At 36.2% G+C, this 12509-nt stretch overlaps 1 long non-coding RNA gene across 2 annotated transcripts in view; it reads left to right on the plus strand.

Annotated features, from left to right (window-relative positions):
* The window catches only part of LOC136792030 (uncharacterized), a 140586-nt gene extending 129706 nt beyond the window's left edge, over window positions 1-10880 (plus strand). For both annotated transcript variants that reach the window (XR_010835139.1, XR_010835140.1), the window contains 4 exons: window positions 3934-4066; window positions 6063-6196; window positions 7115-7281; window positions 10766-10880. This is a non-coding gene — a long non-coding RNA (uncharacterized lncRNA). The remainder of the gene's footprint in view (window positions 1-3933; window positions 4067-6062; window positions 6197-7114; window positions 7282-10765) is intronic.
* Window positions 10881-12509: the final 1629 nt, after the last annotated feature.

The following is a 12509-nucleotide window of genomic DNA, read 5'->3' on the forward strand; positions in this document are numbered from 1 at the left end:
AAGTTTTCATAGCTTTTTGTTTGTTCACTTGTTTTTTTACATAAGGATTTGGTGTATCTGGAGTATATTTTTGTATGTGGTGTAAGGTAGGTTGCATTTTTATTTCTTTCCAGATGGTTGACCAGTGGTACCTGTTTTATTTGTTTAAAAATGTATCTTTTTCCCACTGAATTAACCACTGCTTTGTCCTGTATTAAAGCCTTGCAAACTAAGATCTTTTTCCTATTTCTGTTTCACTAACCTATTTGTCTGTTCCTACACTGATCTCATCTTTATTTCATTAGAGTGACAATATGGTATATATAATATCTAATAAGTCTATTTTCCCCTCTCCATAAATTAATAAATTGTATATATTACACTGTAACGTTAAGTCTTCCCACCCAAGAAAATGTGATATGTTATGCTCTTCAGTTGTTTAGTAAGATTTTATTTTTTCATCCTCTAGATAATATAGTGTTCTTATTAAATTTCATTCTTTGGCATTTTATTGTTTTAAATTGAACAGCTTTTGCCATTTCCATCTGTGCTAGCTATGTCTAGATTAGAAAAAAGTCATTGATGAAGGTGTCCATATAATCATATTAATTATAAAAATTTTAAACAAAAGCTCTTGCTTTTCTCCACCTTCAATTATATCCTCGGCAAAAATAACTTTATTTATCAAATGCTTATGTTGTTGATTTCATTTTCTTACCTACTGCCTATATTTAAATCTTGAAGAACGAACAACTAATCATAGTGATCGTGAATATCCTTTTCTCATCCATTCTCTTCAATGAAATGTTTTCAACTTTTACAGTTTATGAGAAGATTTGCTATCATTTTTTATAAATAGCCTTAGTTACACTTATGTACTTTCAGTTTCAATTTATTTAGATTCTAATTTGAATTGACTGCTGAATTTTATCAAAATAAATTTTAGTGTCTATTAATAGTAATCAAACATTTTTTCCCTTCATCAGGTTATAATAAATTGTGTTAATAGTTGTCCTGATATAAAGGATCCTTCAATTCTTTAAATAAACCCTGACTAGAAATGGTGTGTTATTCTCTTGATGCATTGATGAATTCTATTTGTTATTACATCATTTAGAATTTTTGTCTCTTTATTCATTATTAAGATTTGTTCATAATATTCTTTTTCATAGTATTTATATAGATAGTATATATAGCTAGTATTTTATTACAGTAATGATATCAAAATAATGTTAATTTCACAAAACAATGAGAGTGGATTCTATTATTTTCAATAGCCTTGCATAATTTAAACAATATCAAACTTATTTAACTCTTCTTTAAAGATTATACAACGTTTGACTGCAAGCTGTTGTTCGGATACATTTTTCATTATTGATATCTCACCTTTCCTGTCTCTTCTCTGGTAATTGACTCTATTCAGTTTTCTACTCCATCATTTTTGGCAAATTGTATTGTTCGAGGAGTATTCTCTTTTTAGTCTAGCTTCCCTTGTGGTTTTGTCTCTCTTCTCATACTTAATATTATCTATTTTGGCTATCCACTTTTATTTTTTAATCAGACTTGCAAGGGGATTATATAAATAACTGGCCCCTCCCCCCAAATAGATATATTTACTTGTCTTTTCAGTGTTTTTTATTTTTTCTATTTCATCAATTTACGTTTATCTCTACTAATTCCTATATTCTGCATTTTTATTTTCTATGTTTTTAATGTATATTTAATTCCTTCTCTCCTTTAATATCAAAGGCACTTAAGGCTATTCATTTCCCTCTAAGAAAAGAGGGGAATATTACATGGATATTAGATAGTCTTCCATAATGTTCTTTTTCTTGCTTTCTAGACAGTTTTTATTTCAGTTTAAATTTTTTTCTTAAACTCAAGATTTTTAAATTATCATTAATATGTACCTTAAAAACTGGTAAACTTGATCTCATTCCCTCCAGTTTATTTTATTTTTTCCTTCATTATATATTGTTAATTTTCTCTTTTTTTTCCCCATTTTTTGCTCAATTAATCAGGTTATTGTTCCTTTCATGTTTATCTTGTTAATTGGGAATTCTAATGACACTTTCCAGATTATTTACTATTATTTACAAGATTATTTACTATTCTTATAATTAGACACTTACAAATATACTATTTATTGAAATTTAGATAGATATTATTTTTTCCCCACCAAGCTACATTTACATCTCCACAAAGAAACCAAGGCCAGTGTGTCCTTTCTGTTTCAAAAGTCCTTCTTAAAAACTTCCAGGAATTAAATTGCAAGGGAGATATTAAAAATGTAACAATCTATATGGCAAAGAAACCAGCCCAATTAGTTGGGACACCAAACTTTCAGAGAAGGAGTCATCTATAAACTGAAAGTCTGATTGTACAGACACCTACCAGCTCAATGTACCATGCATATTGCTATATATTACTATATCTAGCTAGTTAGCTAGGTAACTAGTTATATAGCCTAGGTAACAATTTTTCTAATTACATTTTCCTCTTTATTACAGTTTTCAAGTTTCTTTTCTGATTCATATTTTTATTGATATAAATGAGACTTTCGGAATTCCTGCATAACCTCAATTGTCTTTCATTTTCACCAGTGAGTGAGGTCTTGGCTGGTACAGGACTCAGACAGCAGCCCTTTATACTTTGCCTCCTCTGTTAGCGATGATGGCCTGAATTTTTTTTTTTTGGGGGGGGGGTTATTTTATTATCTCTGCTTGGAAAATTGTTTTTTAAAATCAGTTCTTAGGGTCAGAAATTTTATCAGAATTTTCCTAAGTGTGTCTTTTTTCCATAAGTTTCACCTGGCCCAAAATCAGAACTTTTTCTTTTACTTCAAGGACATTTTATTTTCATATTCACTTCAGTAATACCTCTCTTCCATAATTGTTGTTGTTGTTTTCCTTCTGGAACTATTTTTTTAAATTTCCTACTCTCACTCTAGTTTTCAGCTCTCTGTATTTTTATTCTATGCTTTAAGATAATTTGGCATTTGATCTTCCAGGCCCCTCATAAATAATAACCAACCTCAATTTAGAGTTATTTAATACATTACTATGGTTGTTGATGTTGGTCACTATTTATTCCCCGTTCTTTGGAAGAGGATAATGCATTCCTGCCCCATAGACTTAAGGTTTGGCTGTGACATAGTTGCCTAATAAAATATGAATTCAGGTGATCAAAGGTACATTTGAGCCTCGACCATGAGGGGAATGGGCTCCCACCAGCACTCTTTCTCATCCTTTCTGCCATGACAGGGGCATTCCCCAGACCAGGATGGCCCCTTCTGCCTGCTGTACAAGATGAAAAGATAGCTGGAGTTCAGCTGCAGCCCCTCTGAAAGGGTCCCCAGGATTATGAGCCAGAAATATATCTTTGTGACTTGTAAGTCACAGAGATTTTTGGATTTTGCTAATACATCCTTGCTCACAAGTTTTGCCTTCCAAATGCACTTGGTTGCAGGTAATAACTTAAGTAAATGCTTTGCCACTGCATGCTTTGGCCACTTTACCGTTGAAAATAGGGCCTGTGATGTCTTTAAATCTAAACAGAGCAGAGAATCAATTCTAGGAAATGCAGAACTAATCTGAAGAAATGATCAGTTTCAGATTCAGTTCTGCTGGCGCCATTTCTAGTACCAAATTTTGTATCATGGTTTGATCAGAGAAGTAGAAACTCTAGGAGTGCTAACTAACAAAGGATAGGTATTCTTACTATGGGGATTTGACCTTATGAAATTGTGAGAGCTGGTTGAGGAGTCTGTCTGAAGCTATTGCTCCTGTGTCCATGGATGGGGTAGGCAGCCCTGCAGGAAAGACGGATGAGAAGTAGAGGGTGAGGCCTGAACAAGGAGGGATCGGGAACTGTGAAGACAAGCTGAATCCACAAGGGTGAAGCGGAACTCACACAGGTCTCTAACAACCTCTAAGGATCTACCTTTGATTACAGATGGACCTGCTGGAGAAGCCGGTATTTTCATAAGATAACCTGACAAGTGGTGCAGTAATCTGAGAAGCTAGAGGAAGGTATCCAAAAGGACCTGGACACACTGCAGCCCTGGCTGTTGTCCCATTTCAACAAGGTGAGCCAAGGTGTAAGCGACACAGTGCCCTGAAGCGCCCTCGCTATGCTTCACTTCTGTCTTCCAAATCTCACGCAAAATGTCTCTTGTCTTGTGACCCACACTAATCTGGAACTATGCTGGAAAGGGAATTCCGGGAACACAGTTTCAGCTCGGCTTAAAGCAGGCAAAAAGAAAATGTCACGATTAATATTTGATGAGTGCACAAACGAACAACCAAATTAATCACCTTAAAGAATTAACTGCAGTGAATTTCAGATATCGAAATTATCAGGGATCTTCTTTTCCATAGGGAATTTAACACTTCTTTTGTTGGAAAATATATTTATTACCATTTTGCTTGTTTATTTGCTAGCATCAAGTCTCTCACCTACCTTCCGTAAAGCATCATCTCAGCGTATCCACTAGAACTTAACGTTTGCATCAACATCTACTCATTTATCTGTGTCATGGAAGCTGTACTGCCCTAGATTAACCAGGCATCACTTTCTCGATGTTTTGATTATTCTAATGTCTATCGCAACATGCAAGAGTAATCAAGTAGCATTTATAGAAAGGGTTCAGGAAGAGATAAAAGATAATAAAGGCTGCATCTTGTGTAATGGAGCATGTGATGTTAACTTCTTTGGATAATGAAAAGAGGACGCAAGGGGAGATAAAGAAAATTAGCTGCTTTCCCTCACCCTGAACTTCAATCCTAATACATCTATAATAAGCCACCATCTATCAGTGTAAAGATAAATGTTCAAAAATTAAGAGATAACTGATAGGTTTTCATTAATATTAAATGATTTTCCAGCATTTGATAATTTCAATATAGAAGGTTAATTCATTAAGAGTAATTATAAAAGTGACTCATATTGAATTGTTTGGTGCCAAAATATAGCAGGACTGTGTGTCAGGGATTTTCTTATAACCAGTTATTCTCAAACTAGCAAGAGAAGAATCACCAGGACGGCTTTTTAAAGCACAGATTACTGGGCACCATCTCCAGAGTTTCTTATTCAGTGGGTCTGGGCTGGGGCCAAGAATTTGCCTTTCGAACATGTTCCCAAATGACGATTTTGCGCCTCGTCTGAGGGCTGCGCTTTGAGAAACACTGTTAGAAAAAAGCCACCTAAAGAGGGTGGAGAGTCTGTATCTTATTTGTCAGGATCACTTAAAGGTATGTCTTGCAGGTACCTACAATTAACTCCACAATTAAAGTGCTTATTATCACAAATGGCTAAACACTAAGCTATGTGTCAAATCATTGCTTAGCACAACCTTAAGTTAAAGCATCTACTATATGTCTCATTATCCAGCCAATACAGAAAGTCGAGCCAAGCATTTAAAACCCTGTTTAAATAGACACAGTTACTATATCTAATCAACACAGCAGTGGGGCTTGCCAAAAACCTATAAAATGAATGGATTTGCAAGAAAATTACATCACCTTCAAATCAATGCTGGTAACACAGGTGGCATTTATAAAAAGTAAAGAAATTGACATTAACACAGCCCATCTCTGCTGCCTGTCAATGAGTACTCCAGCTTTGTTAAGGAAAGATCGTCTTTCTTCCAAGGATTATATGTAAATACACTAACTTAAGTCATTCCAAAACAGTGTAGCAGGAAGAACCGGAGACTGTTCTAAAATATGTCAATTGATAAGTTAAGAATATTTGGGTCTAAGTTTTATAAGGCTGTCCTTATCCAGCAATGGTCAAGTGGTCTTTAAAATCATGCTTTCTTTTCCTATTGAAAAAATAAATAAAAGGATTAACCATCGGACTCAAACGTGCCTTGCTTCATCACCAGAGAGGCGAGCAGAAATTGCAGTGACAATGTAATGAAAAAGCAGTTAAGGACTCCAACCTGTGGCGGCGTGCATAACCTCTGCTCTGGGGACCTGCATTACTTAGCAGATAGAATTAAAATTCTGGTCAGTGATTTAAAACGTTTATAAGGGAGGAAACTGTTGTGGGGTCACGTTATCTGCCTTAATCCCTTTCAGTTTGTGCTACCCACCTTGTTAAAACCAATCCATGAGGAATCATTTTCCCCTTGAAATCTCCAGATGTTCATGTGAAGCTTAGAAATAAAGCTCTCTGGAAAACGCTTTTCTGGATAATCCCAGAGAAACAGGAGGTATGTGTTGAAAGCGCGCGCGCACACACACACACACACACGGACTTGTGCATGCTTACACACCACCATCATAAAATACCTACATGAATTTAACATATTCCCCAGGAAGAGATACTGTGTGCTACAAATGTAATCAGCTGCAAATCTATTCAAGCATAGAAATGGCTTATATGCCACTGATTGAGCTGCACAAATATTCCATCTAAATGAGTGGATATTTACATAGAATATTTAGATCATTTGGGTTTAGAGGTATCTGTGCTATCTACTAAGAACTTTTTGTTATCTCCTTTCAAAAAATAATAGAGAAACTCAGAAGCATGAGTTATACAATGGAAGAACCAAATAGGTAATGGTTCCATTGATTATAAGTTTTGGTATCTTACATAGTTTATTTTGTACATGCAGACTATAAACATCAAGGGAATGTGTGGGCAATAATCATGATAAAGACACTTATGTAAATGAAAGTTCTTCAATGAGTCGTTTTAGAAAGGGGGGGTTTAAGAAAGGACATCATAAATAAAATTAGCTACAAAATTATTATTTTTTAACATCTGTATTGGAGTATAGTTACTTTATAATGTTGTGTTAGTTTCTGCTGTATAACAAAGTGAATCACCTGTATGTATACATATATCCCCATATCCTCTCCCTCTTGCGTCTCCCTCCCACCCTCCCTATCCCACCCCTCTAGGTGGTCACAAAGCACGGAGCTGATCTCCCTGTGCTATGTGGCTGCTTCCCACTAGCTATTTTACATTTGTTAGTGTATATATGTCCATGCTATTCTCTCCTTCGTTCCAGCTTACCCTTTCCCCTCTCCGTGTCCTCAAGTGCATTCTCTATGTCTGTGTCTTTATTCCTGTCCTGACCCTAGGTTCATCAGAACCATTTTCAAAATTATTTTTTTTAAAGCACGGCCAGAGATCAATCAAGATGGCAAAGTAAGAGGACATGAAACTCACCTCCCCCCATGAACACATTAAAAATACCTCTACATGTGGAACAATTCTCACTGAAAACTAACTGGAAACTGGCAGAAAAGACTCCTGTACAACCAAGGCTGCAAGAAAGATCCAAAGGTAATGAAGTAGGAAGGGAAGAAAAGAGTTCAGGTCAGGACCTTTGCCCCTGGGAGGGGACTCAGAGAAAAAGGAAGATTACGTGGGTGGAGACCTGCTATGGGTGGGGTGGGGACTGAGCAGTGAGAGCCACAGATTGGGCACCCCAGTCCTGGGTTCCTAAACAGGGGAGATGAGCCCCCTTGTGTGGTTGGAGGACTAACAGGAGGTCTGTGGGAAGCTGGACTCCACTCATGAGGCATGTGTGTGGACTGGTTTGCCCCGGAGGCAGAGCGGAGAGGGTGGAGAAAGGACTGTTCGCGCAGCTGTCTGGTTTCCTGCTACCACTTTGACACATGCCCCAACCCAAGCCAAGTGAATGCTCCAGCCCCGCTCATTCCACATCATGGCACAGCACTGGACCTAGGGTGGCCGTGACTGGGGAGAAAACTAGGCCATGGGATGCAGAGGCAACCTGTTCTCTTGGGGCAGAGCCTGGGTAGGGCGGCTGTGGCCATTGTTGGTGCTTATTCAAGAAATGCATCAGAAGCAGCCCAGAACGCTAACAGCAGCCACCCTATCACAGCTGACGCCCCGAGATATGTTAAGAGTCGACACAAGCCCCGCCTGCCTTACAGTATCAAGAACCAGTATTTGCTAAATTAATGTTCTATTGTTTTTAATTATTAATACACTAGAGTCTTTACATTTAATACTACCCTGAATATTTAAAAGAACCCAATACAACTTTCACAATTACCAATAATTGTATGCGGATACTATTTCTGCATGTGTGTATTTGAACATGGGACATAACGCATACATTACATCAAGTGTATGACTGAGTTAATGTTTTTCTGGTTGTGAGTGTGTCAACAAAAAGTAGCTCGAAGACTAAGACAGCGGTAATAGTTTTCATCAACGGTGTTCACACATTTCAAGTAAAGGCACAGATGGAAAGCATTCCAATTGCAAAATGTTAACAGGCAGTATTGAGAGGAGAAAGAACAATTAAGTTGAGCAATGAGCTATTTATGATTTCAGTTGCCTTGAATCTGGAATTTTCTTTACCACCATGAGGCTGTAGTTATTTCTTGAATGAGTTTTGGCCTGGTGTATCCTAAAAGCAGGTTTTCAATTTGATGGAAAAAGTAGTTTTTTGTAAAAATAATACTACTAATAAGGTGCTGCCATTAATATAAACGATAAAGGGACTTTTGTTTTCCTATCCTTCTTTCTGATGTCCTTTTTCCCCACCTTTTTTACACAATGGCTGTGAATCCATCATCTTAGTCAAATGTGACAGTCAATGGGCCAGAGTGACATGACAAAACAAAGTTCCAGTTTTAATTCACTAGATTTTAAGCTGCTTGAGTGCAGCCAATTTATCTGTATCCCCAGTATCCAGCATTCTGTCTCTCAAATAGTAGAAAAAATTTGCTTTTTTGAATGAGTGAATGAATGTGTAATATTTATATGATGGACCAATATTCACACATAAACAGAACATTATCAAATATACATACCAATAAATTATTCTAACTTTAGTTTTTATTCTGTGGTTCAGGAAGAACTAGGATGTTATTGCTAGTCTGAAATCAATAGTGTGAATTATAGTAGATACAATGTCAGATTTGGATTATTTTGGCTTTTGGTTATTTGGATTCTTGATGGGTATTGTAAAATTTAAGCTATCTTCTGATAGTTTTTTTAAAACTTTTAAATGCTCTCCTTTCCTGTAAAATGGCTTAAAATGCCTTTCTTTGTTTTTTAACATGGTCTGGACTTTGAGAAACGTCTCCATTGGTAATTAATAAAGATAGAGACACATGAAGTGACTTTTTCCACAAGAGTCATTATAGATATATCACTCATGACAGCTTTTTGGGTCCCACGTAAAACTCCTGTCTCACCGAAAGAGTTATCAATCTCACATGCACTGTGAGAATCTACCGAACTCAGATCGCTATATTTTTTATAAATTTAAGCTGTATTTATAGAACGGCAAGACCTGTAGGTTAAAAAGGAAGCAATTCCACAAGGAGGATCTCTCCAACTGAAGAACCTCTGTTGCAGAACTGCTTTCCATGGTCTATCGAACTGGAATAACTCAGTAGTAGCTACACAATTTTGGTACATCCTTTCCCTTCTAAGACCTGTATTTAACAAGAGCAGAAGGGATTCTTTTAACATGAACTTTATCATAACCAATAAAAGATTAATATGGAGGAAAGTACTTTGTGGAATGAGCAATTTACAGTGCACTCATTCGTCCTGTAAATATTTATGGAGAGACACTGACATGCCAAGAAATGTGCAGCTGAACAATACACCATTCACCTTTGGGCCATATGTAACGTGAAAAGTAAGTGATGTGCAGGTATAATTGCAACCTATTAAATGGGATTGCCACCTCACAGTGGTATTTGTCACCTTATCTAGAAGTAATGGGATGAGGGGTCTTAACAGGGGTTTTCATTCGGATCGCTCCTCATCATTATAATTCTCTGGCTTCTTTTGTTGTCTGTGAAAGACTGGCTGTGTTGGGGTGTGAAACCCTCCAAGAAAATAGTGTAGAATTCTCAGTCTCAGCAATTGCAGTTTTGTCAAGTTTCATCCATGAGCCCTCTATGCCTATATTAATCACAATTCTTTGTTTGAACCATTTTGATAAATCTGATTCCTAATTTCTATTGCCTAAATCTAAGGAATGTTGGTAGCCATTGAAAGGTATGAAATCTTTCCAGTGTCTTGAAATGTTTGCAAATGCATCCCAACTTCAAGTCTGTGATGGGTAGAGATTTATAAATCTCCTCAAATTGAGATGAAATAAAAATAACTTCTGAGATAAAAGCTCAAGGTCATTTACACCCAGGTTTTTCCTTTGATCCAGTAGAAAGGTCACTTCCTTTTTCACCTTCCCAATTCCATAGTCACCCTCCACTGCAGCTGCAGAAGTTGAAAGATAGATCAGACCATTTTGAAGCAATGTTTTTGCACTCCTATACAAGGCAAACCCCCTTTTAAGGTCAGTTTCTATTCAGTGATTAAGGCAAAGATTTCTTCTCTATAAGGCTATCAGCTAAACCCCAAAATGTGTAAGTTTTTAAAATTTGTTTTCCATAGAGTTTATTCATATTACTGCTAAAGCACTTATATTCCACTGTAACCTAATTTTCTGTGTCTTCTCCAAGAAATTATAACCTTCTTGAAAGCAGAGGAGCTATCTCTGTATTTGCATTCCTGTTGGCCAGTTCTGTGACAGATACTTTGTAGGTATCAGTAACAAAGGCTTATGAAAGAAATAAATGAGTTAATTTAAAACATTACTTTCCACCAAAAAAAAAGTCTGTATTACTGGGTTTTGCTGCTTAACTTCTCATCCCTTTTACATACAGGGATAATTAGCAACTAAAAAGGAAAGGGCAAACACTTATTTTTAATTTAAAAATCATGCTGTGATGAGAGTTAAGAGAAAGTAATTTGACTTTGAATTTCATTGTAGAGCTCAGGACACAGTCACAGTTCAGACAATAAAACGTCTTTGCATTTTCCACTTGGCCTTCAAGCAAATGTGAAGACTAGATGACCAAATGCCCCACTCCCCTCAGCTTCTTTTGACAAATGTGGCCAGATCACACTGTTATGGATCTACACTGAACAAGCCAAGTTAGCCAGTGACAAAATGACCATCTGCTTGGTCAGAAGTTGGTAAGTGCCGACTATGCTACTATCCCACTGATATCCATTACAAATTGAATAAATCAGTGCAGCCCTTCTAAGAATGCATAATCTTTTCCATTACATTCCTCATTCTTCCAGTGTGTTGAAAGACACCTGACTTGGCATTTGCAACCTACCTAAATATTGTGATTAATAGTCTGAAACAAAGAGTCAGTGTAATTTTGCTTGCAGCTTGGGATAAATATTTTCTGCAAATATGAAATCCTGCTTCATGTGGGAGGACGATGTCCCTGAATGTCACCTGAATTATGTTGGCTGATACTCACTTTGTTTCCAACTGTGGGCATAAACAAATGAACAGATTTATTCCTTCTGTCACCATTACCCCGACACAAGTCATAATACTCTACAAAGAACTTAGCACTTGGAAGCATCTATTTTAGAATAAAAATATTAAACCTTATTTTTAAAGATTTTATAATAGTTGGAGGTTTCTGGATTTTGTGACTCTGGAGGCATATGAACGTATTGAGAGCGCTTCATGTCATGGGCACTGATTGGCCTATGCCTCACTCGTAATTCAGTCAACAAATACCAAAAAATGCAAAAAGATGCTCCATCACTGTTAGATATCTTTTACGGCACCCTTTGGATAGATGTCCTAAATATATTTAAATATCTTTTACTGCCTTTGGATCCTGAGGGGAATGTTTAAGCACTTTTAGATTTTAATAGTTTTTGCCACTCATACATAGCTATTTCTCTTAATCCTCTCATTACACTTTGTATTTAAACATTTCTTCAACCTATGCTACATATTATAGACTGCTAGAAACAAGAATAGGCTAGTCTTGAGAAGAGGCATCATCTTCAAGTTGGGAAGTGTATTGCAATTGGTGCTTGAACCTGTGAAAATCAAGCTCTAAGGAGTGTACAAACAAATGTATAAGAGAAAAGAATCTGAAAAAATATGTATATATATGTATGTATAACTGAATCACTTTGCTGTATAACTGAAACTAACACAACATTGTAAATCAACTATACTTCAACTTAAAAAGAATCACCCTAGATTATAGATGTTTTTTTTTTTTTAAAAAAAAGAATGAATAGAATGGAAACCTAGGATGAAGCACTACCCCAAGACAGTGTAACACTGATCTCTGGCAGGATGTCAGAGCAGTTAAAAAGCTAGGTTGTGGACTCCCCATCCTCTGGCTTCCAAGCTCTACTCTGCTCCTCTCTCTGCATCAGTTTTCTCACATATAAAATAGAGAGAAGATGAATAACTATCTATGTAGTTACTGAAGAAATTAAATAAGTAAATTAATGCAAAGTAATAAAACATGCTTGAGAAAAAAATAAGTCCTTAATTAATACATTTATTATTAGCTTAAAGAACTAGGTAAGAATTGAAAAAGAAATGCAATGCACCGTTTGATATTTTGTAAATGCATATAATGGAGCAAAAAGATTAAAAATACATGAAAGCATATACTTGAGAATGTATGATCACAATTATAATAATGTACTTTAGATACTTGGCCATTTGTTTGCTTAAGAAA

Source organism: Kogia breviceps, chromosome 10, assembly GCF_026419965.1.
Source record: "Kogia breviceps isolate mKogBre1 chromosome 10, mKogBre1 haplotype 1, whole genome shotgun sequence".
NCBI lineage: Eukaryota > Metazoa > Chordata > Mammalia > Artiodactyla > Physeteridae > Kogia > Kogia breviceps.